The 25,272-nt window shown below is 38.8% G+C and overlaps 1 protein-coding gene across 3 annotated transcripts in view; it reads left to right on the plus strand.

Annotated features, from left to right (window-relative positions):
• Nucleotides 1-25,272, plus strand: part of COL8A1 (collagen type VIII alpha 1 chain) — a 156,523-nt gene that overhangs the window by 18,078 nt on the left and 113,173 nt on the right. The window contains exon 2 of one of the 3 annotated variants that reach the window (XM_060010532.1): nt 17,393-17,447. The exons of the other annotated variants lie outside the window; for them this stretch is intronic. The gene's annotated coding sequence lies outside the window, so the exon portion shown is untranslated. The remainder of the gene's footprint in view (nt 1-17,392; nt 17,448-25,272) is intronic. 3 annotated transcript variants of the gene reach the window in all.

A 25,272-nucleotide genomic window follows, 5' to 3' on the forward strand; every position in this document is an offset into this window, starting at 1 on the left:
TTTTATCTTCCAGGTCACTTATCCAATCTTCTGCCTCAGTTATTCTGCTATTGATTCCTTCTAGAGGATTTTTAATTTCATTTATTGTGCTGTTCATCATTGCTTGTTTGCTCTTTAGTTCTTCTAGGTCCTTGTTAAATGTTTCTTGTATTTTCTCCATTTTATTTCCAAGATTTTGGATCATCTTTACTATCATTACTCTGAATTCTTTTTCAGGTAGACTGCCTATTTCCTCTTCATTTGTTTGGTCTTGTGGGTTTTTACCTTGCTCCTTCCTCTTCTGTGTATTTCTCTGTCTTTTCATCTTGCTTAACTTACTGTGTTTGGGATCTCCGTTTTGCAGGCTGCAGGTTTGCAGTTCCCAATTTTTTTTGGTGTCTGCTCCCAGTGGGTAAGATTGGTTCAGTGGGTTGTGTAGGCTTCCTGGTGGAGGGGACTGGTACCTGTGTTCTTATGGATGAGGCTGGATCTTGTCTTTCTGGTGGGCAGGACTGCATCCAGTGGTGTGTTTTGGGGTGTGTGTGACCCTATTATGATTTTAGGCAGCCTCTCTGCTAATGGGTGGGTTTGTGTTCCTGTCTTGCTAGTTGTTTGGCATAGGGTGTCCAGCACTGTAGCTTGCTGGTCATTGAGTAGAGTTGGGTCTTAGCGTTGAGATGGAGATCTCTGGGAGAGCTTTTGCCATTTGATATTTGTGCGCCGGGAGCTCTCTGGTGGACCAATGTCCTGAACTCAGCTCTCCCACCTCAGAGGCTCAGGCCTGACACCCAGCCAGAGCACCAAGACCCTGTCAGCCAGATGGCTCAGAAGAAAAGGGAGATAAAGAAAGAAAGAAAGAAAATAAATAAATAAATTTTTAAAATAAAGTTATTAAAATAGAAAAGAATTATTAAAAATGAAAAAGTAATAAGAAAAACTAAAGAGAAAGAAAAAAGAGAGCAACCAAACCAAAAAACAAATCCTCTAATGATAACAAGCACTAAAAGCTGTACTAAAAAAATAACAAACAAAAAAAAACAAAACACAGACAGTCAGAACCCTAGGACAAATGGCAAAATTAAAGCTATATAGACAAAATCACACAAAGAAGCATACACATACACACTCACAAAAAGAGAAAAAGGAAAAAAAGAAAAATATATATATATATAAAATAAAAAGGGAAGAGAGCAACCAAATCAATAAACAAATCTACCAATGATAATAAGCTCTAAATATTAAACTAAGATAAACATAAAACCAGAAACAAATTAGATGCAGAAAGCAAACGCCAAATCTATAGTTGTTCCCAAAGTCCACCGCCTCAATTTTGGGATGATTCGTTGTCTATTCATGTATTCCACAGATGCAGGGTACATCAAGTTGACTGTGGAGATTTAATCCACTGCTCCTGAGGCTGCTGGAAGAAATTTCCCTTTCTCGTCTTTGTTCGCACATCTCCTGGGGTTCAGCTTTGGATTTGGCCCTGCCTCTGCATGTAGGTCGCCTGAGCGTGTCTTTTCTTCACTCAGACAGGACAGGGTTAAAGGAGCAGCTGATTCAGGGGCTCTGGCTCACTCAGGCCAGGGGGAGGGAGGGATACGGATGCAGGGCGAGCCTGCAGCAGCAGAGGCCAGCATGACATTGCACCAGCCTGAGGCGCGCTGTGCGTTCTCCCAGGGAAGTTGTCCCTGGATCGAGGGACCCTGGCAGTGGCGGGCTGCACAGGCTCCTGGGAGGGGAGGTGTGGATAGTGACCTGTGCTTGCACACAGGTTTCTTGGTGGCTGCAGCAGCAGCCTTAGTGTTTCATACCTGTCTCTGGTGTCCGTACTGATAGCCACAGCTCACACCCGTCTCTGGAGGTTGTTTAGGTGGTGCTCTGAAGTCGCACACCCCAAAACCATAGTCTCTTGCCTCTTAGGCAGGTCCAGACTTTTTCCTGGACACACTCCCAGCTAGCCGTGGTGCACTAGCCCCATTCAGGCTGTGTTCACAGAGCCAACCCCAGTCCTCTCCCTGGGATCCGACCTCTGAAGCCTGAGCCTCAGCTCCCAGCCCCCGCCCACCCCGTCAGGTGAGCAGACAAGCCTCTCAGGCTGGTGAGTGCTGGTCAGCACCGATCCTCTGTGCAGGAATCTCTCCGCTTTGCCCTCCGCACCCCTATTGCTGCACTGTCCTCCGTGGCTCCGAAGCTGCCCCCCTCCGCCACCCCCATCTCTGCCAGTGAAGGGGCTTCCCAGTGTGTGGAAACCATTCCTCCTTCACAGCTGCCTCCCACTGGTGCAGGTCCCGTCCCTATTATTTTGTCTCTGTTTTTTCTTTTTTTCTTTTGCCCTACCCAGGTATGTGGGGAGTTTCTTGCCTTTTGGGAGGTCTGAAGTCTTCTGCCAGTGTTCAGTAGGTGTTCTGTATGAGTTGTTCCACATGTAGATGTAGTTTTGATGTATTTGTGGGGAGGAAGGTGATGTCCACGTCTCACTGCTCCGCCATATTGAAGGTGGCCCCCCAACCTTTTTTTAAAATAATAAAATAAAAGAATTTACCCTGCGATCATCAGCCAGACAACGTCAAGAAATAATTATGGGTGTGTATTTTCCTCTGCCTTGTAAAATATTTACAAATTGTAGGATAAGCAAGCCTTAGAGTATAGTAAAGATAGTAATAACATTTCAATTGTAAATTTTTTTATATTTAGTCATAAAAGAATCACCATGTGTTTAAATAACATTTGAATATATATAAATAAAATTCTCATCTGCAGACAGGAGCCAGTGGCTAAAGAAAGAATCCATGACTCCTTTGTAACAGAGCAAGCACTCTGGAGAGGTTTAGTATCTTATTTTTATAAACTAGAATTCATTATCACCATATGAGCAAGAGAGTGTTAGCGATTATCTTAATTTGGGGTCTTTTAAACATGAAGATAGTGATATGATAATAACCTTTGTAGAGAAATTTACAGTTTATGACATATATTCTATATACTTTCTTTTATTTGAATTAGAGATTTTTATCTATATTTTACACACGAGGCTGTGGAGACTTAGAAAGATTAAGTAAATTTCACATCATTTAGATACTAAGTGTTGGAGCTGGAAGATGAGCCTGAAGTCCTCTTCTTTCTACTAACCTAGGCTGAGACTTAATGGTGTCACGTCCAGGAATGGTCCTGGCAGCATAAATGAGAAACTGCAGCAAAGGAAAGCAAAATGATCTTTAAGGGTTACTTATCAGATTCAGTGATAGAGAATGTGCTTTTCAAGAAGTTAGAACCCAAACTCCCTACAATGATAGCAGTTAATGTGTATTGAAGGTTTACTCTGTGCCAGTCAGAATGATGAAAGCTTTTTTTTTCTTATGTATTACTGCATTTTATCCTGATCACTTTCCTGTGAGACAGGAAATGATGTGAGAGAGGTTAAATAACTTCCTCAAAGTCACATAGTTAGAAGTAAAGTTAACCAGAATATGAAACCAGTAGATCAGATTCCTGAGCTCTCCTCTTTAACTGCGACATCATTGACATTTTGTGACATCAGTGACATTCACAACACCCTATTAATAATCTGGGGACAAACAGATTTGCAGTGGTAGAAGGACCAGCAACATAGGAAATGCCATTAATAATCATCAGGAATAGTTTTGTAGGTTGTTTTCTGTACAGCTTACGATTTTAAAGAACACCCAATTCACTTGAAACCCACCTGTAATTTGTAAAGGGTATTTTTAAATCCCCCTTTTAATTAATGCCAAAATGCATGTCATTTACAGGAGAAAAAAATGAAACATCTTAAATCATCGATGAGAAGCCACTGTCATAAATAAAAGCACTAAATTTTGCATAAGAAGTCACGGGTCATGTACTGCCTCTGCTACCTAGCAACACAGACACACTGGGTGAGACAGTGGGTCTCATCCAGTGTTCGTTTTCTTTGCTCTGAAATACGTCTACCTCTCAGGATTGTTACGATGTTCAATAAGATAACATATGAGAAGAGTTTGGCACTCATTAGGTACTCAGTAAAAGTTATTTGATAATAATGACTACGAATTATTGAGGGCTTACTTAAATATTGCTTTCTACATAATGCAAATAAGGGCACTAGGGATCTCTTTGCCTTGTAATTCATTTGATGAACTCTGGACTCCTACTCCAGGGTGCTTCTTTGAGCTCATCATGGTGGCAGTGTGGGCTATTTATAGGCTCATCTGTAATTCTGGTCTTCTGAGGATTTTTGGTTTTGGAGTGTAAGAGGGTTGTTTTTGTTTTGCTATTGTTGTTATTTGTTTGTTTGCACTAAATGGCACTACATCAATGTCCCCACCAGTTCCCCAGTGGAGGTTTCTGCGATTGCATAATCCCTTTCCAGTTCAAGGCCACATCCCTCCCTTCACCATGACAATGTATGTCACACACAGGCAGTTGTGGTATCATCAGAAAAAAGATGGCCATCCTGGGTGCCTCATCTAAGGTCTTAGCTCATCCCATGGGCTTCTGGAGCTTTATGCTGCTATGCCCTGTACACTCCCATTGAGGCTGCTAGCATCCCAAATGCATTTTGATCCCTTCACTTTGATGGAGTAATATACCTTCTTTTTTATTGAAGTATAATTAACTTACAATGTTGTGTTAGTTTCTGGTGTATGGCAAAGTGATTCATATATATATTCAATGTAAATATTCTTTTTCAGAAGTAATATACTTTCTTAAGCCATGCCCACTCTCCCTACAATGTTTAATGTCAGCACATCAGGATCCTGTCTTATGTGAATCCCATTTTCCTATTTTAAAAAGCCCTAGTCTTCTTATCTCTGTGCCTTAATTATCAAGAAGACTTTCCATCCAGTCTCTCTCAATAAATGGCTCTAAGAAGCCCAATGTCAGAATAAGAAAAACTGCAAGCTATAGTGAAGGCATTTTAGTTCATAAAGACAAAGGAAAAGGGGCCATAAGAGTTTTTAAATACTGTCTCTCAAGTTCAATTACCCTAGTTTTGTTTGTTTAGGACTTCAATCTCAACCTTACTTACTCATTCACTCAACATATAGCTTTTGGGGACCTATTATGTGCCGAGTCCTGTGCTAGACACCATCAAGGACTGTTTCACCTGCACTTATGACTAGCAGCTGAAAGGCCTAGAAACCAATAAAAAGCCACTTGGAGCATAAATGCACAGGGAATATAAGAACTCCTTTTTTCTTTTTCTTCAAAGGGGAGGCCACTTTTTGGGCCTTTTTCATGTTGGTCATGTGTTCTGAGCCTTCTTAGGGGCCAGTGTCCTCTCACAACACACCCATCCTCACTCAGCAAAAGGCTTTCACTCAACAACTGTCAAGGATTCAAGCCCCATCCCACTTTCTAGGTGCCAAAAATGTAACAAGTCAGTACCTTAATAGACACACTTCAGACATTCAACACACATACATAAAAATGTACAAAACAGTAAACTATCTTTTTTATGGTATTCTTTCAACTAAAATTGTTATGAAATCTTCTTAATTTTGTTGCCAACAAGATAAAATGAATAGTGAGTGTCCTAGGGATGACCCCAAGACAGTGAGAAATCCTAGGGCCCTGGAACAGAGTCAGGCACTTTGCTTTCCAATAAATGCTGGTTGGATGAATACTATCTGAATCACTGGGAAAAAATAAGTTATTCCAAGCTGGGTTTCAGAATTAAAATATATTTAAGGTAACTTTTCATTTATCTAGCATTCCAATTTCTGAAAACTTCAACCCTACAGAACGCAACTGAGGACAAAAAAGTAAGTCAAAAGTGCTCAGAGGTGAAAAGATGGTGGTCATTAAGGTTCATATTCCTAAGCAATTACAAGAAGTCCTCGCATCGAGCCTATTTACTTCTATTTTGCAAATAATTCTAACAAACTTAGTTCTCTGAGTCCTGAGAACATAGCAAACTTGAAGTACCGAATTTGAAAAGGGAAAGGGGATGCAATAAGTAAGTGCACTAACAGCAGGAAGAAATAGAATTGTAGAAGCCTAGCAATACAGGAGGAGGAAAAGAAGCTATAAAATGATAAGAATTTCTAAGGCGTATAGCATTCATTGAGGAGATAAATTGTTGTAAAGCTTTAGGAAGTTCCTGGGGGAACCACTGAATCACAGCTGAATATAAATATTGACATATTGAGTAGTATCTTTTAAGAATTAAGGAAATTCTATATTTCAAATATATAATATCAAAAATATCAAAATAATATCAAAACAAGAATATTTTGGTCCTGATGGGTCTAAAACATCAGCTATTAGGAAAATTTTAATTATCCAAAATGTCTCATTCCCTAAAGACTCAGGAAAGTTGATGTTATTCTACTACGTATGAGTGTGTATGCACGCACATATGCACACATGTATGTAAATTATATGAAGTAGAATTCCTATTACGATAGAATTCCTAACATGTAGTATAATGGATTATTAACTTTTTGGTTGTCAGCTTCCTATAAAAGCATGATCAAAGTGGTTACCTGGAATCCAAAACCTTGGGTTCATGCTATCTTTTTTTTTTTCATGTAATACAACTGAGATCAGGGAAATTACTTCACTGCTCAGTGACTCCATTTATCTATTTGTATAATGAGAAAAACAAAAGCTTAGCTCACAAGGGTCTGGTGGACTGTTTCCATTTCAAAACCTGGAAATGTTTAATGTAAATCCCAATAATACCCTGGTTTGTTTTTGTTGTTGTTGTTTTGTTGTTGTTGTTGTTTCTTGCGATACATCCCGGACGGGGGCACGAACCCGTGTCCCCTGCATCGGCAGGTGGACTCTCAACCACTGCGCCACCAGGGAGGCCCCTGGGGTTATTATTTTTTAAGCAAACACTGTTAAAAAAAAAGATGCAAAGGAAGTCAGTCTTTCTTTCTCCACAATCTTTCCAAAGAACACAACAAAGAAACAAAGAGCCAAACGCTCTGACTCATGTCTTTTTCTAACCGTGTTGTGGTTAATTTGCTCCTGCATAAAAAAGTAGTCATGGGGCTTCCCTGGTGGCGCAGTGGTTGAGTGCCATAGCTCTTGTCTTTTAGGGCGTTCATTCACACTGTTCTGTCTTTTTGCCTAGAACACTCCTCCTTCTCATCACTTCCCAACTCCCTAAGCATTCCCAGAAGCCTTCCTTGAACCCCAGAACTGGATTAGGTGGCCCTGCTCTATGCTCAGACATTGCCCCAACATCCCTCTATGGCATCTAACACTCTCACCATAACTTTTTAATTAACTGACTCTCTCTCCTGCTGACGCCATTATAAATCCCATGATGGTCTGAATTGAGTCTGTCTTACTAAGCAGTGTGTTCCCAGCACTGAGCCTAAAACCAAGCACAGATATTCAATATTTGTTGAATGAAAGAATGAGTGAAAGATACACAAATGATAATCAGAGAAGCACAGATATCAGAGACAAATCAGCAGATTCAAGAATCAACCAGGGTTCTAGAAAAAGTGAGTGGTCAAAAGTCTGGTCAAAGAAGTCAGAAATCAAGAAGTGTTTAACAACCAACAGTGCAAGTGGGGAAGAAAAGGTCTAAGACAGGCCCTTACCAATAACAGCAAGCAAAATCTGATAGTCACAAAGCCCAGCCAGTCCCTCATGCTCATCCTGGGCAAAGTTCCCCAGAGTATTAGAGTGTGGTACAGGAACTATGTGCATCATGAGTCTACATCCCCAGCTAGCCTTACTGACTCAGAATCTCATGGGCTGGGGCCATAAATCTTCACTTTCAACCAGCATCCCAAGAGATACTTATGCACCTTAAGGTCCTAGGCTGGAAGTGGGCATAATCACAATAGCTGATTGAGTAGACAGAACAAGAGTGAGAAGCAAACACCCTTCCCTGGTGGTGTCTAGCTCAGCATCGTGAGCCCCCAGTTGCTCTCCATGTGGTGTATGACTCGTGGATAAGGATACTTTTGCCCTGGTCCATCCATAATGAGCTAATGCACAGCTGGTCCATGGTTGACCCTTGAAGTTCCAACAAGGGCCATGTGCATTGGGTGGGGGGGGGGGTCCTTTCACGGCACTTTAGTCATAACTCCCACTTAGCTTCTCACTGTGGCCTCCCTTCTCCTATTTGGGGCGTGGCCCAGTATAATCCATCTCTGCATTCTGTCTGGACAGAATGAATATTTAACCAACATTCAATAGACAATATTGCTTTGTCCATGACCTGGACAAAGGGCAAATAATAATAATAACTATGAAGAATTCATTGTAAGTTATCACTCCTCTGAGGAAAACAAAAATGTCCCCTTTAGCCCCACTAAGCCTGTGGTTTTAAAACCCTTTCCAATTCTGCGTTATTGTCAAAGAAAAATAATTAGATATGGATGACTGAAAAAAAACATCTAGAAAGTTCTATCTGAGGAAAAGAAGTTCACCTCAAACCAAAATTTCCTGTTTTGATCTTGTGCTCCAAGCAGTCTCAATTTTTCCTTTGGGTTTTACATATAGTTTTGTCATTTATGGTCATGCCTGTAATCTGTTATGCTCACAATGAGTCCAGGATAAACACTGATTTTTGTTACTATTCTATTATTTATAGCTTAATATTACTCTTCACCTTTCTCTCAAGACTCTATTCTAACACAGCCATTTGACGTCAGTACAAAGCACCTTAAGTCCCCAATAAACCAACATGTATGTGATGTGGGCAGGAAAAACAATGCATCTTGACTTTCCCAAAGTCATTTGAATCAAATGTTTTAAGTGTAATTGAAAACATATTTTTGTAAGCAAATAGAGCCAATAAACTAGAAAAGCTCTATGGAAACACCAGGCTCCACTTCTCTGGTTTTTAATAAACTGCAGTAGAGGCCCTTAGGAAGAGTGAGGCAATTGTGTCCCTACATGGAATCACACAGGAGGACAAATGCTCATCCACAAGCATGGTTCATCTCTCACAAGTGCTCTAGGTAGAAAGTCTAGCAGGGAAAGAAGAGGAAATATGTCAGGGCCCCAAGGCTTTGTATAACCTCCCTCCTGTCAGTGTGCGGACCTGATATGCCTTTATACAGGTGGTAAGATTAAGGGGGAGAACCTCATTGCCTTTGTGCCCCTATGACCCCAAGATCTAAAACCATGATTATCTTCCTATAATTATTTTTTTAAATAAAACCACAAAGGAAATATCCTCGTGGGCCAGGTCCCTTTCTCGGTTGCAGTGACGCAACTCCCACTAAATCTGTGTGATACCATCATCTTTCTTCCTAATGTCAAACATTCTGCTTGGTCTTTCCAGCCCCTGAAACTGGAATCCTATACTGGTGCAGTGGGGCTGGCACTGGGAAGGATTCTGAATGATGAGATTGAATCCTTGGCACACATTGAATCATTCTGGCACGTTGGCTTTTCCTATAATTTCTCTAGCTATGAATTGGAGCAGATTTATTTACTCAATTTATAAAATGGCACGATTCATTAAAGTAAATCACTTGATGTAAAAGAACTAATTATAGAGCTTCTAGTAAAAATAAGTAAAAGCTTTTTACCCTAGCGCTGGGGGCAGAACCAATTTCTGAACTATAGGTTTTTGCTGTGTGTATGTGTTAAAGTTCCAGGGGACATGATTTGACCCAAATTTGTTTAATAGCTAAGCATGATGTAACAGGCTTTTACTTTATGAAGAACAGAATAGCTATGTAAAAAAATATCCTTTTCACTGTCTATGTCTATGTCAATTTCTTTCCTTTTTTTTTTTTTTTTTTTTTTTTTGCGGTACGTGGACCTCTCACTATTGTGGCCTCTCCCGTTGCGGAGCACAGGCTCCGGACACACAGGCTCAGTGGCCATGGCCCACGGGCCCAGCCGCTCCGCGGCATGTGGGAACTTCCCGGACCGGGGCATGAACCTGTGTCCCCTGCATCGGCAGGCGGACTCTCAACCACTGTGCCACCAGGGAAGCCCGTCTATGTCAATTTTTAAAAATGGATCTCTTATGCAGTGCTGACAAGGGAATGGAGATAGGGAAATGATCATACACTATTGGTAAGAGTCTAAATTGCTACAACTTTTCAAAGTTGAACTAGTAACTCCACCCCAAGAATCTATCCTACAGATATACTCACATGTTTGTTTTAAGATATAAGAATGATGATGTTCATCAAAGGACAAAAATCAACAGAGTGACAAGGCAACCTTTGGAACGGAAGAGAGTATTTGCAAATCATATAGTTGATAAGGGGTTAATATCCAGAGAACTCCTACAACTCAACAACAAAAAGTAAACAACCCAATTTTAAAATGGGCATAGGATTGAATAGACATTTCTCCAAAGAAGATGCCCAAATAGCCAACAAATACATGACAAAGATGCTCAACGGCACGAATCATTAAGGAAATGCAAATCAAAACCACAGTGAGGGGCTTCCCTGGTGGCGCAGTGGTTGAGAGTCCGCCTGCCGATGCAGGGGACACGGGTTCGTGCCCCGGTCCGGGAAGATCCCACATGCCGCGGAGCGGCTGGTCCCGTGAGCCATGGCCGCTGAGCCTGTGCTCCGCAACGGGAGAGGCCACAACAGTGACAGGCCCACGTACCGCAGAAAAACCACAGTGAGATACCATCTCACACTCATTAACATGGCTAACTATTAAAACAAAAACAGAAAATAAGAAATATTGGTGAGGATGTGGAGAAATTGGAACCCTGTGAACTGTTGGTGAGAATGAAAAATGGTGTCACTACTATGGAAAACAGTATGGCAGTTCCTCAAAAAATTAAAAATAGAATTACCATATGACCCAGAAAATTCCACCTCTGAGTATATACCCCGAATAATTGAAAGCACAGTCTCAAATATAAATGTTTACATTCATGTTTGCTACATAGCAGCACTTTATTCACAATAGCCAAAAGGTGAAAACAAGCCAAGTGTCCACTGATGGAAGGATGAATGGATAAATAAAATGTGGTATACATATATAATGGAACATTATTCAGTCTTAAAAAGGAAGGAAATTCTGACACATGCTACAACATAGATGAAACTTGAAGACATTATGCTAAGTGAAACAAGTCAGTCACAAAAAGACAAATATTGTATGATTCCATTGATGTACCTAAATAGATACCTAAGTAGTCAAATTCATAGAGACAGAAAATAGAATGGTGGTTGCCAGGGGCTGAGGGGAGGACAGAATGGTGAGTTATTATTTAATGGGTATAGAATGAGAGTTTTGCAAGATGAAAAGAGTTCTGGAGATTGTCACAACAATATGAATGTACTTAACACTACTGACCTGTACAGTTAAAAGTGGTAAAGATGGTAAATTTTATGTTATGTGTATTTTATCACAATTTTTTTAAAAAAGAATAATGGTGTTACAGTAATCATGAAAAACAGAAAACATGCAAATCCTTCAAATGGAAAACAGCTATTGAATAGAATTCCATGCAACCACTGAAAAATGTTGTATATATAAAGTTATTAACTTGGAAAGATGTCCAGGATCTATGTTTTGAGTCAAAAAGCAATTTTCAGAGCAACATGCTTATATTGACTGTATTAGTTTGCTAGAGTTGCCATAACAAAGTACTACAAACTAGATGACTTAGAACTGTAGAAATGTATTGTCTCACAGTTCTGGAGGCCAGAAGGCTAAGACCAAGATGTCAGAAAAGTTAGTTCCTTCAGAGGACTGTGAGGAAGAATATGTTTCATGCCTCTCTACTAGTTTCTGATGGTTTACTGGCAATTTTTAGTGTTCCTTGTCTTTTAGACAATGCGTTACCTGAATCTCTCCCTTCATCTTCACATAGTATTCTCCCTGTGTGCAGGTTTATCTCTATGTCCAAATTTCCCTTTTTCATAAGGACACCAGTCATATTGGATTAGAGGCCCACCCTACTCCTGTATGACCTCACCTTAACTAATTACATCTGCAGCAAACTTATTTCTAAATACGGTCACATTCTAAGGTATTGGGGGTTAGCAGTTCAATATACGAATTTTGGGGGGACACAATTCAACCCATAAAAAGGACCTTGTTTTTTTCTTACTAGAAAAGCTATACACATGTACATATGCATATATGTATATAAGTGGGTAGATGCATATATGAATATATAAAGGACTGAATGGTGCACATCAAACTGCTAACTGGGGTTACCCTCTAGAGAATGGTGGGGAGTGAGGAGGGTGGGTAGGCAGTATTTATACTTTTAATCTCCACACTTTTGAATTGATTGAAAAATGTTCAACGGGCGTGTGTAACTATTGCAAATTTAAGCAAGCAAATTATAAGTTTTTAAGGCACCTTATAGGTGTTCATCAAGGTATATAGTTAGGTTGCCTTGAAGAGAAGTGGGAACTACAACAATTAGGTGATCCAAACTTGTTGGAGTACTTTTCAGCTATCAAAATGCGAAACAGTAATATTTCATATGTTCCCCCCAAAAAGGGCTTATGAGTCAGCGGCAGAGTGGAAATAGCACTGTACTTGGAGTCCAGAGAGCCAGAAGGAGCTCCATTTCCGCCACTAGCTGGCTATGTGACCTTAGGTTCTTAACTGCATTGGCATTTGCACTTTCATCTTTAAATGTTTCTGTAAATTCCAGATATGCAGTCCCTTGGTCTATGTTTATTCCTATCTGGCTTATACATGCATGTTTTATGTCACAACAAAATTTGACCGAGCCTAAAAATAGCCAACCATCACTTCTCTCAGACAAAGATCTGAACACAGAGGCCATTGATTTGAACTGTGTGCTTGAAGGACAGTATGTTGATGATCTGTTATATAATCAGGTGGCCTGATTCTTCCACTCTGCCTCTGCAAAATGTCTATGCCACCCTTTGCTATTACTGTGGGAAGGACAGCTTCCACTGCAGACCCATATAACAGAGTTGAACCCCACAAACCTACGTCAGTCTTTCAGAGCTTTTCTTCATTCCTCCGTTCAATCAGGAAATAATTATTAAGTACCCACTGTGAGTCAGGACAATAGCAGGCCCTGGGGATTCATTGATCAGCAGAATAAACAAGGTCCCTATTCAGCCGAATGAGGTCAAGAAAACACGTAATTACAAGGCAATGTGGAATGTGTTTTGGTAAAGGAATTGCAGTGTGCTCAAGGGATTCCAGTTCTCTGAGTTAGGGGCCCCTAACTCAGACAAAGTTTTCGAAAGACTTCTTTCCACAGAATTGCATCAACTCAGCTTTGAAATCATGAGTTAGGTAATTTTGCCCACCACTGGCTTTCCAAGAATTCTGTCTTTCATTTGGGTCTGTGGTTGCTGGGGAGAGGCAAGGCCCAGGAAGGGAGTAACCAAGCCCCTGTTGTTCAGCTGCCCAATGAAGAGAAACAATGGCATCTCTGACTGGGAGGCATTCTTCCAACTTCCCGGATGGTGCCATGTTTTCACTCAACGTAGGAGAATCCACTCTGCCAAGTTCAGGTGTAAAAGGGGTCAGATATTTGATCACAAGGCCTGAGCATAATGAGAAATACTTATTCCTTCCTCATCAGAGTCAACATCCATCACAGCCCACTCCTCAGTTTTACGAACCAGTACATCAAACACAGTTTCTCTTTGAAAGTCTATATGACATTCTGAAAGTCTTTGGAGGGCGCGTTTGCTAGTTTCCTCAGGCACAGCACATGACAAGGTGATATGGCTCTGGTGTCTCTAAGTCCCCTCAGAATTCTTGTTTCCTGTCCCCATAAGGCTTCTCTACGTTGACCTGCAGAGCTCAAGCAAATATACAGTTGTGTTTTGTAACATTTTTTAAAAGGAATTCTGATCAAAGTGGTAGTGGTAATATTTTGTTTTGTCTTGTCACTGCAATAAGCTCTACAAATTTACTAAATCCCAATGTAAGCTGATGTCTGACTCTTTGACATCTTATTTTCCAGAAATGCCCACTGTCATTTTTTTTCCATGGCAAATCTACACTAGAGGAAACAAGCTTGATAAAAAAGGGATGGAGATGATGAGGTTTTTTTTCCCACAGACAAGGATATACCTGTATCCCTTATTGAAGCCAGGTTTCTTTGGAATTTTTTAAAATACAGACAATTTTTAAAAATTTCCTCATGCATCTAAGAAAAAACAATTGGTTAAGTTTTTTCCTAATCCTGCCTCAATTCTATAAATTCCTGTACCAGAATTTTCTGCATACAATGGACATTTCATCACAGTTCCTTGATTTGGAGGCTCCAAAATCAAAAGGCCTACCTCCAATTACCAAATATTCACTGCATATAGCAGCAACCTCAGACCTCAGTCTATCCATGGGATCTATGTAGGATTCTATCACACTGAACGAATAAGTACATCCTCCCACCATAGAAAGGATGTGGTTATGTAGAATCCAATGTGCCACTATACTATTGCCTGTTTTTTATTCATTATTTGTTTTACCCCACTTGAATGTAAGCTCCAAAGAGCAGGGTCCTTATTTTGTTCCCTGGTGTCTCCCCAAGGCCTGGAGCAGTGCCAGGTACAACATAGGCCCTCAACTACTATTATTGAATGAATGACTATAACAAGGTTATTTTTCTCCAATGGCAGCTCTCAGACTGGCTCTTCTGAATCATCTTTATCCTTTGATGACATCCTGGCTAGATTCTGTAACTTTCTGGTCACTTTCAGCAATGAAAGGCTCAATCCAGTTTAAAACTTCAACCTCAAATCCAGTGCAAATCTTTCTTTCTCTGCTCTTCCACTCTTCTTCCCAGCTATGGATGCTGGCATGACCCAGCTCTCCTTTTAACACCCTTTTCTACTCCCATTTATGGAGGCCTAGCTTTTGAAGTGTTTGGGGTAGGAGGAGGGAGAAGAAATGGACCAGCTTTTTTTAACTTAACCTCCTATAGTTGAAGTACTTTTTCTATTGATTAAAGCATCTTTGCTGGGTAACAGGTACCTTCTATGAAGTCCACCTGAATCCCAAGAAACTAACACATCCTCACCACCAAAAATGGAAATGGGAGCCGTTCCATGTCCTTTCGTCCTCCTTGGTATTCCCATCTCTCAGATTAGAAATCCAGGGTGCCAGGCTTCCCTTCTTGCAGGGATTCTCAACTTATTATAAGAGAGGTTCGTGAAGACCCCCACCTTTCTGGCCCCAGCCTCTCTCTTGGCTTTGAGGAGTGGAAAGCACCCACCATCTCCCTCCCTCCCCCAGGAAGAGCTTCTCACCATGAACACACTCTCCCTCACAGGCTGATGTTCTCAGTTCCCAACCCTTCCCATCTCCTTATACTCTCTCAGATAGAGTGGGGTGGGTGTGGGGGGAGGAATAAGGAATGTTAAGTATGGTTGCCTTGGGGCTGGCACTTTGGGGGTCTCTCTCAGTAAAGCCACACTGAGGTGTGAGGAGAAACTGGTGAGTCTTTTTAGATTTACCACCTTTTTGTTTCCCACTGGGACCCTACACGTCGACTTCAATGCAACAGGAAAAGTCCTATCAACATCCTGTTATTTCTGCTCCAAAACTGACTGTCTATCTTTTAAATTTACACCTCTCTCCAGGCCTGGTATATGCCTTGTTCTGTAGCAGTTACGGAGACATTCAATAGATATTTATAAAATTCTTAATACAGGATGAGGTACTTGAGATGTTGACCAGAAATTCTAAACTTCAACCTGAAAGCTGCTGAAAATACCTTATGGGAATCAATGTTACAAATCCTGTTGAAACCACAGAGACTTCAGACCCATGCAGGAATTTCTAAACCCCGCTCCAAACGTTTACAGGATTCAGGGCTGGGGTTCCCCAAATGCTCCAATCATCAGAAAATCTCCCATATGAAGCAAGAACAGGGACAATATTTTTTTAATTAAGTACATGCTTAGGGAGAAATTAAAAACAGAAACATCTGATAATGAGGCAGTCTTTTATCTCTGTTTGCTGCAAGCATCTTGGGCTTCAAAATGTCTCACTGGCTACTGAAACCTAATGTCACCAGAGTCCCAAAACAGATATATTTTGCCACAAATCGCAGATGCTTAGGAATCCTCCTCCTTGAGATTCGATTCATATCGTGTGCCTTGACACTGAGTTTTCTCTCTGCCACAACTCAGAAAAAGTTGGTGGTCTATATGGTTTTGCTTTCACATTCACAGTTTTACCAGCTTTCTTGGATCCTCAATTATCACATTAATTGCATCCCTCTGTAATATATGCATTCAGGGAACAAAAGTTCAGATCAATGTGGAAAGTTATTGGGAAGGGTAGATTAATCTAATTTTGTTGGTTTCGACTTTCCATTGAAACTCGTTTCCCGTCATTATATAAACCAGTTTCCCTCTCTGTACTTTCCTTGCTCTCTCAGTAATAAAGGACATCTACTTTTCTCAAACAAATACTATGGCAATTTAATTGAAGAATAGATGGAAAACAAAACTTGCAGTTTATGGAAGAAATCTCCTTTCTTCCAGCAAAAGTTCTGTAATTAACCATACATCCTTTGGGAGATCTTAACCTCTAATCTTCATTTTCCTCATCTGTCAGTTTAAGGCCAGGCTCATGTATTGTCCATTTATTGTCTATTCTGTACCATTTATTGTCTATTATCTGTCTGTTCTATGGAGAGCATTTATCATGTTACTATTTTATTTTGTATTCAAAATAACTCTATATAAAAGGAATTATAATCTGCATTTTGTAGATGAAGAAACAAATTTAGAAGGTTAAGTGATCTGCATAACATGTGGCTTGGCCAGTCGAAGATAGAACCTGAATCCAAACCCTCGTTTCTTTAGTTCTAAAGCCCTAATTCTAATTGCTGTAACATGCTATCACCTAAATGAGCTCTGAGAGCCCTAAACTATTCCTTCAGGTTCTATGTTCTGAGCCATGGAACTATTTCATGTCATTGCAAGAGGCATTATTGGTAAATTATTATTCCTGGCTTTATATAGAATAAAAAATAGTATACCTCAATATTTTGTAACTATTTTTGTATTGTGAATGGTGGAGAAAAAAGAACTATCAGGTAGCTTCATCTTCTTTTTCTTCCAAAAATATTCTACCTAAACAAATGTTTTTTTCTTTTTTTAAAGACTCCCTCAAATAGAGATGATACAGCCTTCCTTAGAAGACCACCTATTGCTTAATATTGGGAAAAAGAGTTTTTCTCTGTCTGGTGTGGCTCCCTTCAATTCTAATTTATTGTCCGTACATCAGAGTGAATTTGATCATTGTTTCTTATCCCTTTTTCTTGTGGGAAATAATAGGACAGGATGTGCTTAAGGGGAGATATAAAAATATTGTATTGAGACACCACAAGGAATGTTAATTCCTTCTTGCAGTCAGTGTTTTAAGGGGTGTCTGTACAGAGTAAAAATAGATGGACAGATGAAGAGTGCAAGTCTCATGTAAAAGGAAAGTATTCATCTTCTACTCTTCTTTTAAATAACAAAATTTCAATATCATCCGTGCCTAGGTTTTCTGGACTTGGAGAAATAACACTTAAGGAAGAGGGTGGAGAGGAAGGAAAGGTAGGTCCAACTGATAGTTAACTGATTTCATCAAGAATTATCTAATGTGCTTAATAAGAATTATCTTCTACATATGTGCTGGCCTAGAAAATGAAAAACGTCTTGTCCATCAGTCTTTGAAGAATTGAATCATCATTTTCCTATCAGCTAAACACTCAGTGTAAGAAAGAAACATTTGAGAAGATAATACAGCAAATTTAAAAAAAGATAGAAATGAATGAGAATTTGTAGACCTTTTTTTCACTTTGGCAAAGCTATTATAGATAGTATTTTTTCGAGCATCTGGCTAAAACAAAACAAAGGTTTCCTGTCAGCATGGAAAAAGCAATTCCTGTCTAAAATTGTGTTATCTGTTTTTTAGTCCACTTAATTAAGAAAGCTGCTAAATGTCATGCTACATGTCATCAAATGCCCTTTATAAAACTGATTTCAATTTTTCATGGGTTCATCCAGTTTTTGTGTTCTCACTATTTAATCCTTTAGGGTTTTTTTAAATGAGAGTCTTCATTTCTAAAAGTCAAAGATACACTATTCTTGTTATAATTACTTTTTGCACATCACAGTTAAAAATATACCAGAATATAAAAATCCATTGAAGATCAAGTCATCTACTAAAATATAATATGGTCTCACACATATCATTGACACTTACTTTTAAAGAGGAAAACTCAGATATGGAAACTGCTTGAGTTGAATTGAGCTATATTAAGTCTGACCCTCTAATTTTTCACATAGAAAACCTGAGTCTCAAACTTGAATGAAATGTAGATCGCAAAGTTAGTAGTGGAAAGCTGACATGAGCCTGCTTCACTACTACACTGTTCAAAAAATATTTAACTAGTTATTCTGTGCCAGGTGTAGTGTTAGGTTTTGATGATTCAAAAGTGAAAAAGACAGGGTGTTCAGTCTGAAGAATCTTGTAATCCAATGGGAGAGTAAAGTAAATAAATTGACAAGTAAATTTTTGTGTAAAGAGTAACTTACACACTTAGTAGCTTAACAAATTTACATTTATTATCTCACAACTTCAGTGGGTCAGAAATTGAGTATTTTAGCTGGATCCTCTGCTTTAGGGTCTCTTACAAAGTTTCAATCAAGGCATCAGTCAGAGCTGAGGTCTTATCTGAAAGCTCAACTGGAGAAGGCTATATTTTCAAGCCCATGTGGTTGTTGGCAGGATTTAGTTCCTTGTGGTCTGCCAGACTGAGGTCCTCAGTGTCTTGCTGGCTTTTGTCTGAAGGCCATCCTCAATACCTTGCCACGTGGACCTCCCCAACATGGTTGCTTCTTTTATCAAAGTGTGTAAGTCAAAAAGGCAACAGTGAGAATCTGCTAACAGGATGGAGGCAGGGATAATTGGGGGCCATCTTAAAGTTTATCCACCACAGAATTTTATAGTAAAACATGACAAATGTTGTGAAAGAGAAAGGCACAGGGGTAGTGGGAGCACAGGAGATAGGATCTAAACCAGACTAAGGAGGCTGGGCTATCATTTGAGTTGAATTTTAAAGGATGAGGAGTCATCAGATCAATGAAGAAGGAAAGATGGTCATTCCAGGCAGAAGTAGGGCCTATAAATAGGTAGAGGCATTAAAAAGTACATTTTTCATGTCTTTGTAGGTAAGTTGGAATGGCACAATATTAAATAATTAGGAAGGATGCTTTTTGCTTAGGATCAGCAAATTTTAGAGTTGAAGACTCCAGATGGAACAACTAAGGCTCAGAGATATTAAACCTAGCACATGGTAGATATTTAATAAATGTTGAACAAATTAATGAAATGTCTTTGTAGCACTAGAAATGAGCTTCCACTCTCATACCCCAAACAGTAACCACATAAGTCAGCCTCCATATCTTTAAGAAAAATAGGAAAGATAAAATTAGAAGTGCTGGGAGATAGATAGAAGAAAAGTATGTTTTATAGTAAAAAGAATTCTAGAGACAGCCAGAACCTACTGGAAAAGAAACAGAAAGTTAGATTTCAATTCTAATTTCTATTCATAGAAGTGAAAATAAAAGGGGAATTGCTATGATGTGATACCAGCCAGCTCTTTGGGGAAACAAACAAACAAAAAAGCTTTACAGACATATAGGTAATAATGAAATTTTTGCAACTAATTCTTTCACGTCATTCCAAAGGAAAAAAAACTTTTCCAGAGTCTTTTTCTTGAACTTACCAAACTGCTATACAATTTCTGACTCAAACACAATACACCACCTCTAGGATCCAAAAAAGAGATGGCTTATATTTCACATATTTATATCAGGCTTAGCATTTTTTTCCTCGGTCTGAAATATACACGTTTTATATTTCAGCTGAAGAGCTTATTTTCCAAATGAGGTTAAAAAAAAGCCAAGGTACTATCACTCTGACATTAGCAGTAGTTACCTAAAAATATATATATATTTTTAAGTCATAACCATTTTAGGAAGTTTTTGAACCAAAGAGGAATTTGAGTGATAATCGTCATATATCTTGTTGCATGTCAGGTATGATTGCCTGAAATGCGGTGAATGGAACGACACATTTATGATTCTTTCATTCATATAAAGTTAGCCTAATGTTGGTCAAATTCAGTCATCCTGTTGTCCCATGCTTATGGGTAAACCCACTTGGAACCAGCTTTTGGAGAGAAAGCAGGGGACTGTTAAATCTATCAGTGAAGAAGATACCCTCTTTTCAATGCCTCTGGAGATGCTGGATTGTTTGCCTTCTTTACCTCTCCGTGTGGCACACCCAGTCTCTCCTGTTGTGTGTGTGTGTGTGTGTGTGTGTGTGTGTGTGTGTCTGTCTGTCTGTCTGTCTGTGTGTGTCTGTGTGTCTGAGTCTGTGTGACTGGTGGGGAGGGAGTGTTTAAAACGTGTAATTCCTTTTTATCAATTCTCTACAAATCTGCAAACAAAATCCTTGAGGAAAAACATTTTAAAGAGTATGGAGCATGTATTAATATATTTAAAATAGATAACCAACAAGGACCTACTGCATAGCACAGGGAACTCTGCTCAATATTGTCTAATAACCTAAATGGGAAAAGAATTTGGAAAAGAATAGATACATGTATATGTATAACTGAATCACTTTGCTGAACACCTGAAACTAACAGAACATTGTTAATCAACTATACTCCAATATAAAATAAAAAACTAAAACAAAGAAAAACGAAAAAATAAAAAAGAATATGGAGCATGAATCAGGGGGAAGGAAGATGATTTAAAAGGAATAGGAGTAAAATTATTTTTTAAATATGAAAAAGTAAAGGTAATAATTAAGATGTATGTGATATCAAAACCTTCTTTGAGAGTATTATAGAAAAGACAATTCTTCAGATGCTTTACAGCTCAGAAACATTTTTTAATTTCTTTGATGAGAGGATGTTTTAAAGTAGAAAAGTTAAAACTCTTGATTATGTACACCAAGTTTTAAGAGGAGTAAGTACTCAATTATCTAGACCATCTCTCCCAAATCTGCTACAAAAGTAAAAAGCAGGACTTTGGGAACTTTGGCTATTCATTTGATTGTCTTCTCTATAGAACATCCTAATTAAATTATATGGAGTTATCCACTTTAGAGCCTGAGATCTTTTAAAGAGAAAAGACACAAGTAATCTGGAACTATTGATACCTGAAGGGCTCCACAGAGGCAGTCAGCAAATTAATCCATAGGGAGCCTCCACAGCTCAGAGCAGGAAAAATTAATTAAACTTCCACATTTCCAGAAGAGCTATTGAAAAGAGAGGTAGAAAACCTATTCTCTATTTCAATATCTAAATTCTTTTTTTCTAATTGAAGCATAGTTGATTTACAATGTTATGTTCATTGCAGGTGTACAGCAAAGTGACTAAGTTATACATATATATACATATTCTTTTTTCGTATTCTTTTCCATTATGGCTTATTACAGCATATTGAATGTAGTTCCCTGTGCTATACAGTAGGACCTTTTTGTTCATCTATTTTATATATAGTAGTTTGTATCTGCTAACCCCAAACTCTTAATTTATCCCTCCCCCACCCCTTTTCCCCTTTGGTAACCATAAATATTTTTTCTATGTCTGTGAGTCTGTTTCTGTTTCATAAATAAGTTCATTTGTGTCATAGTTTAGATTACACACGTAAGTATTATCATATGGTATTTGTCTTTCTCTTTCTGACTTACTTCACTTCATATGATAATCTCTAGGTCCATCCATGTTACTGCAAATGGCGTTATTTCATTCTTTCTTATGGCTGGATAGTATTCCATTGTATATACGTCCCACATCTTCTTTATCCATTCATCTGTCAATGGACATTTAGGTTGCTTCGACATCTTGGCTATTGTAAATAGTGCTGCGATGAACATAGGGGTGCATGTATCTTTTCAAATTGGAGTTTTCTCTTAGTATATGCCCAGGGGTGGGATTGCTGGATCATATGGCAAGTGTATTTTTAGTTTTTTAAGGAACCTCCATACTGTTCTTCATAGTGGCTATACCAATTTACATTCCCACAAACAGTGTAGAAGGGTTCCCTTTTCTCCACACCCTCTCCAGCATATGTTATTTGTAGACTTTTTAATGATGGCCATTCTGACCAGTGTGAGGTGGTACCTCATTATAGTTTTGATTTTCATTTTTCTAATAATTAGCTTCAATATCTAAATTTCTTATATGTAGGTGACATTGCTGCTTCTTTTATATAAAAAATAACTATTACTTTGATTTATAGGGAAGATTTTTGTACTTCCATTAGATGTATATTGGAACTACTCTTTCCTGTCTTCCATGTTTTCTTAACTTCTCTGATATTTTCCATCTCCTTATCTCTCTGGTCTTCATTCTGAGTGCTTTCCTTATGCCTTCAATTTATCTAGGTTTTTGTTTAACACATCTCTTGGGTTAGACTCTAGTTGTGTTTCTGCACTACTTGGGTTATTCAAACTCAGGTCCCACAAGAAGCCTGGATTTGGACTTCCAATTTCCACCATGGCCAGGGAAGATGATCTGTTTCCAAGCCATATCCCCATGCTATATCCTAAGCCTGCCTCTGGACTTCTACCTCCTTGTATGAATTAGACAGGCTATTCCCAAATATATTTCCCCATTGCACAAAGTCCTTTAGACATTAGCTTCTAAAGCATATATCCATGCTAATATCCTTGGCCCGCATGGCATCAACCACCACTCATTACAATGATTTAAGTTCCCTCTATTTCTTGCTACTTAAAAGATTTCCCTTTCTGGCTTTTGAACTTAGCTTTGTAGCTAATAGTTTTTAATTTATATTATAGCTGGCATTACTACATAGTTCGAGTTAGAAGATATGCTTCCTACATCTGCTTAGTCAGCCAACCTTTCCAGAAATCAATTTTGATGCTGCAATAAATAAATCGGGGGATTTTTGTAGCTAGATATCTTATTAAGGTAGTGCTTTACAAGTAAGAAACAGATTCACTTCTTTGAATTAACAAACTTTCACTTCTGTTGACGCTTCCATTTCTGGTGGACTTTTTTTTCTTTTAACATTTAAGAAATGCTTTGTAGTGAAAAATAGTACAAGGTCATAAGTCCATCAAAATTACTACATGTGGTTATTGAATGGGCAACACATAGTTTAGTATCACATAATTTGGCACCAAAAGTTGAGGGAGAAGGGCTTGGTGGACCTCCTTGATTAAAGAGTAAAATTCCTTGAATTTTCTAGTGAAAAAAAGGCTGAGTGAATTTTCAGATTCGGATATTAGAGACATCCTCGTTGCCTTCAAAATCTATTATGAGACTACCACCACCCATGAATTTGCCTAAATCATTTTATATTTCTTTATAACAGTTTTAAAAACAATTTTTTGCCTTTGGTACAAATAACTTGAGTTTATTATTCATTAAATTAAACAGTTTCTCTATTATTTGTCCTTAACATTTACATGAAAGTAAATTTTATACACTACTTGAGGAGAAAAAAATTTTTTTGTTTTTCATTATAATTTTATTTTCCTGCCTTTGTTTCACTCCTATTCTGATTCTGAGGCAACTGTTGATCTTCAGGTATTTCTTTTAAAATCTATCTTATGTTCAATTTTAAAGAAGTAGCAGAGCATAGGTGTTGAGATTCCCAGTCAGATTGCTTGAGTTTGAATCCAGTCTCCACCACTTACTACTAAGTGTGCAACTGTGGGTAAGCTTTTTAACCTCTGTGTACCTCACCTTCCACGTCTGGACAATAGGGATGATGATGATGATGATGATGATGATGATGATGGTGGTGATGATGATGATGATAGTGCCTACCACATAGGGTGTTATAAAGACTAAATGAATTAATATAGAGAGAGCATTTAGAACAGCCCTCAATGTACATTAATTATTATTGTTATATTTCAAATTTCCATGTGGCTTTTTGCACAGGCACCTCTAAGAGAATGTTTCTAACCATAACCTAGCCTAATGATTTCATAGTTTTATGGAAAAGTCTCAAGGTACAATATCTTGAAGCATATTAAAAAAAATCTATCCTTAATGCTATCTCTTTTCATGATCACTTGCTTTTTTTCATGAATGGATGCCTTAAAGGTAATGAACCCACATAACCCTTCCTTTTTTCTATCAAAACCCTTCGTTGAGACTGTTGACAGGAAATCCCTTGGGAATGGAGGGAGTTGAGGCAAAAGAAGAACACTTCAGTTTAGTGGCCAGAGGGGGCCCTCACACTCCCCTGCTGGTGCTTTGAGCCAAGATAAACAGGCTTGGCAAGGGGTGCCTTACTCACTCCATCCTGTCAACTTGGAGGTGAAGGTTTTCAACTGTGGTATTGCTACTCCACCCAACTTCTGTTCCATTTTTAATATACCTTTGTGATAAAATGTACTGTATCCATTAAAAAAGTCTTGAAGGTGTGGCTGACAAGAAGGAAAGCAATATCCTGCCAATGCCTCAGACTTGAAAGGCCCTCCAGCCCTAGCTCATGGACCACCCTCTCTATTCTGGCTTGTACAGCACAGGCTCCACATTTTGTTCAGTAAAAGCAACAACATCCACATACCTCACCACCTGGGAAAATGCCATAAATTGTCCCTAGTCATGTGTGCCCTGGCAAACACCCAGGTAAATGACTGAGCTCACACTGGCCAGTCACAGAAAGAATATTAGTGTACCTTGCTTCCCTCAACAAATGTGTTGCTGAAACTGCATGAGAATCAAGTGTTTGCAAATTAAATCACTTCTTGAATTCACCAGGAATTTGCTACTTAATAAATGCTCAGCGGGTTACTTACTGAATAATAAAAGTCCTTTGTAAAGTAATAATTACCCTTTAGTTTATCTGTTTTCACATTTCAAATTTTGGAATCTGGTTTTCCTTAAAGCAAGACACATCTGTAGCATTAGTTTCTCTACTATAGGTGTCACTTAATCTTTGAGGGCTCAGTTCTTTTTTAGGGGAATGTTAGGACACCAGACTCAATGACCTCTACAGTCTCTCCCAGCCCGAAATTCACTTTCCTACAAAGGCAGTCTAGGAATAATTATAGAAATGTCTTTTTGTTTGGTTATTCTTTCTGCTTTTATCATTCCATTCACAGTCTAAGGAAAGTGTGCTCCCAACATCAGTTTCTGGAACAGTTCCTTCTGATGCTTCACAATGGCATAGAGAGCTATAGCCATGGTCAACTGACATTTTGAAGTTCCTCAGAGATCTCTTTCCATTGCTACCTTTCCTGCTTTAGTTTTGGCCCAGAGAAAAATTATCAAAGATCAGAACTGCTTCCATCAGCTTCATAGGCTAAGACCTTCTTTCTGGATGTTGCCTGGAGCATAAGGCACTACATACAATATCTCATTATTTGCTATAA

Source organism: Delphinus delphis, chromosome 4, assembly GCF_949987515.2.
Source record: "Delphinus delphis chromosome 4, mDelDel1.2, whole genome shotgun sequence".
Lineage (NCBI taxonomy): Eukaryota > Metazoa > Chordata > Mammalia > Artiodactyla > Delphinidae > Delphinus > Delphinus delphis.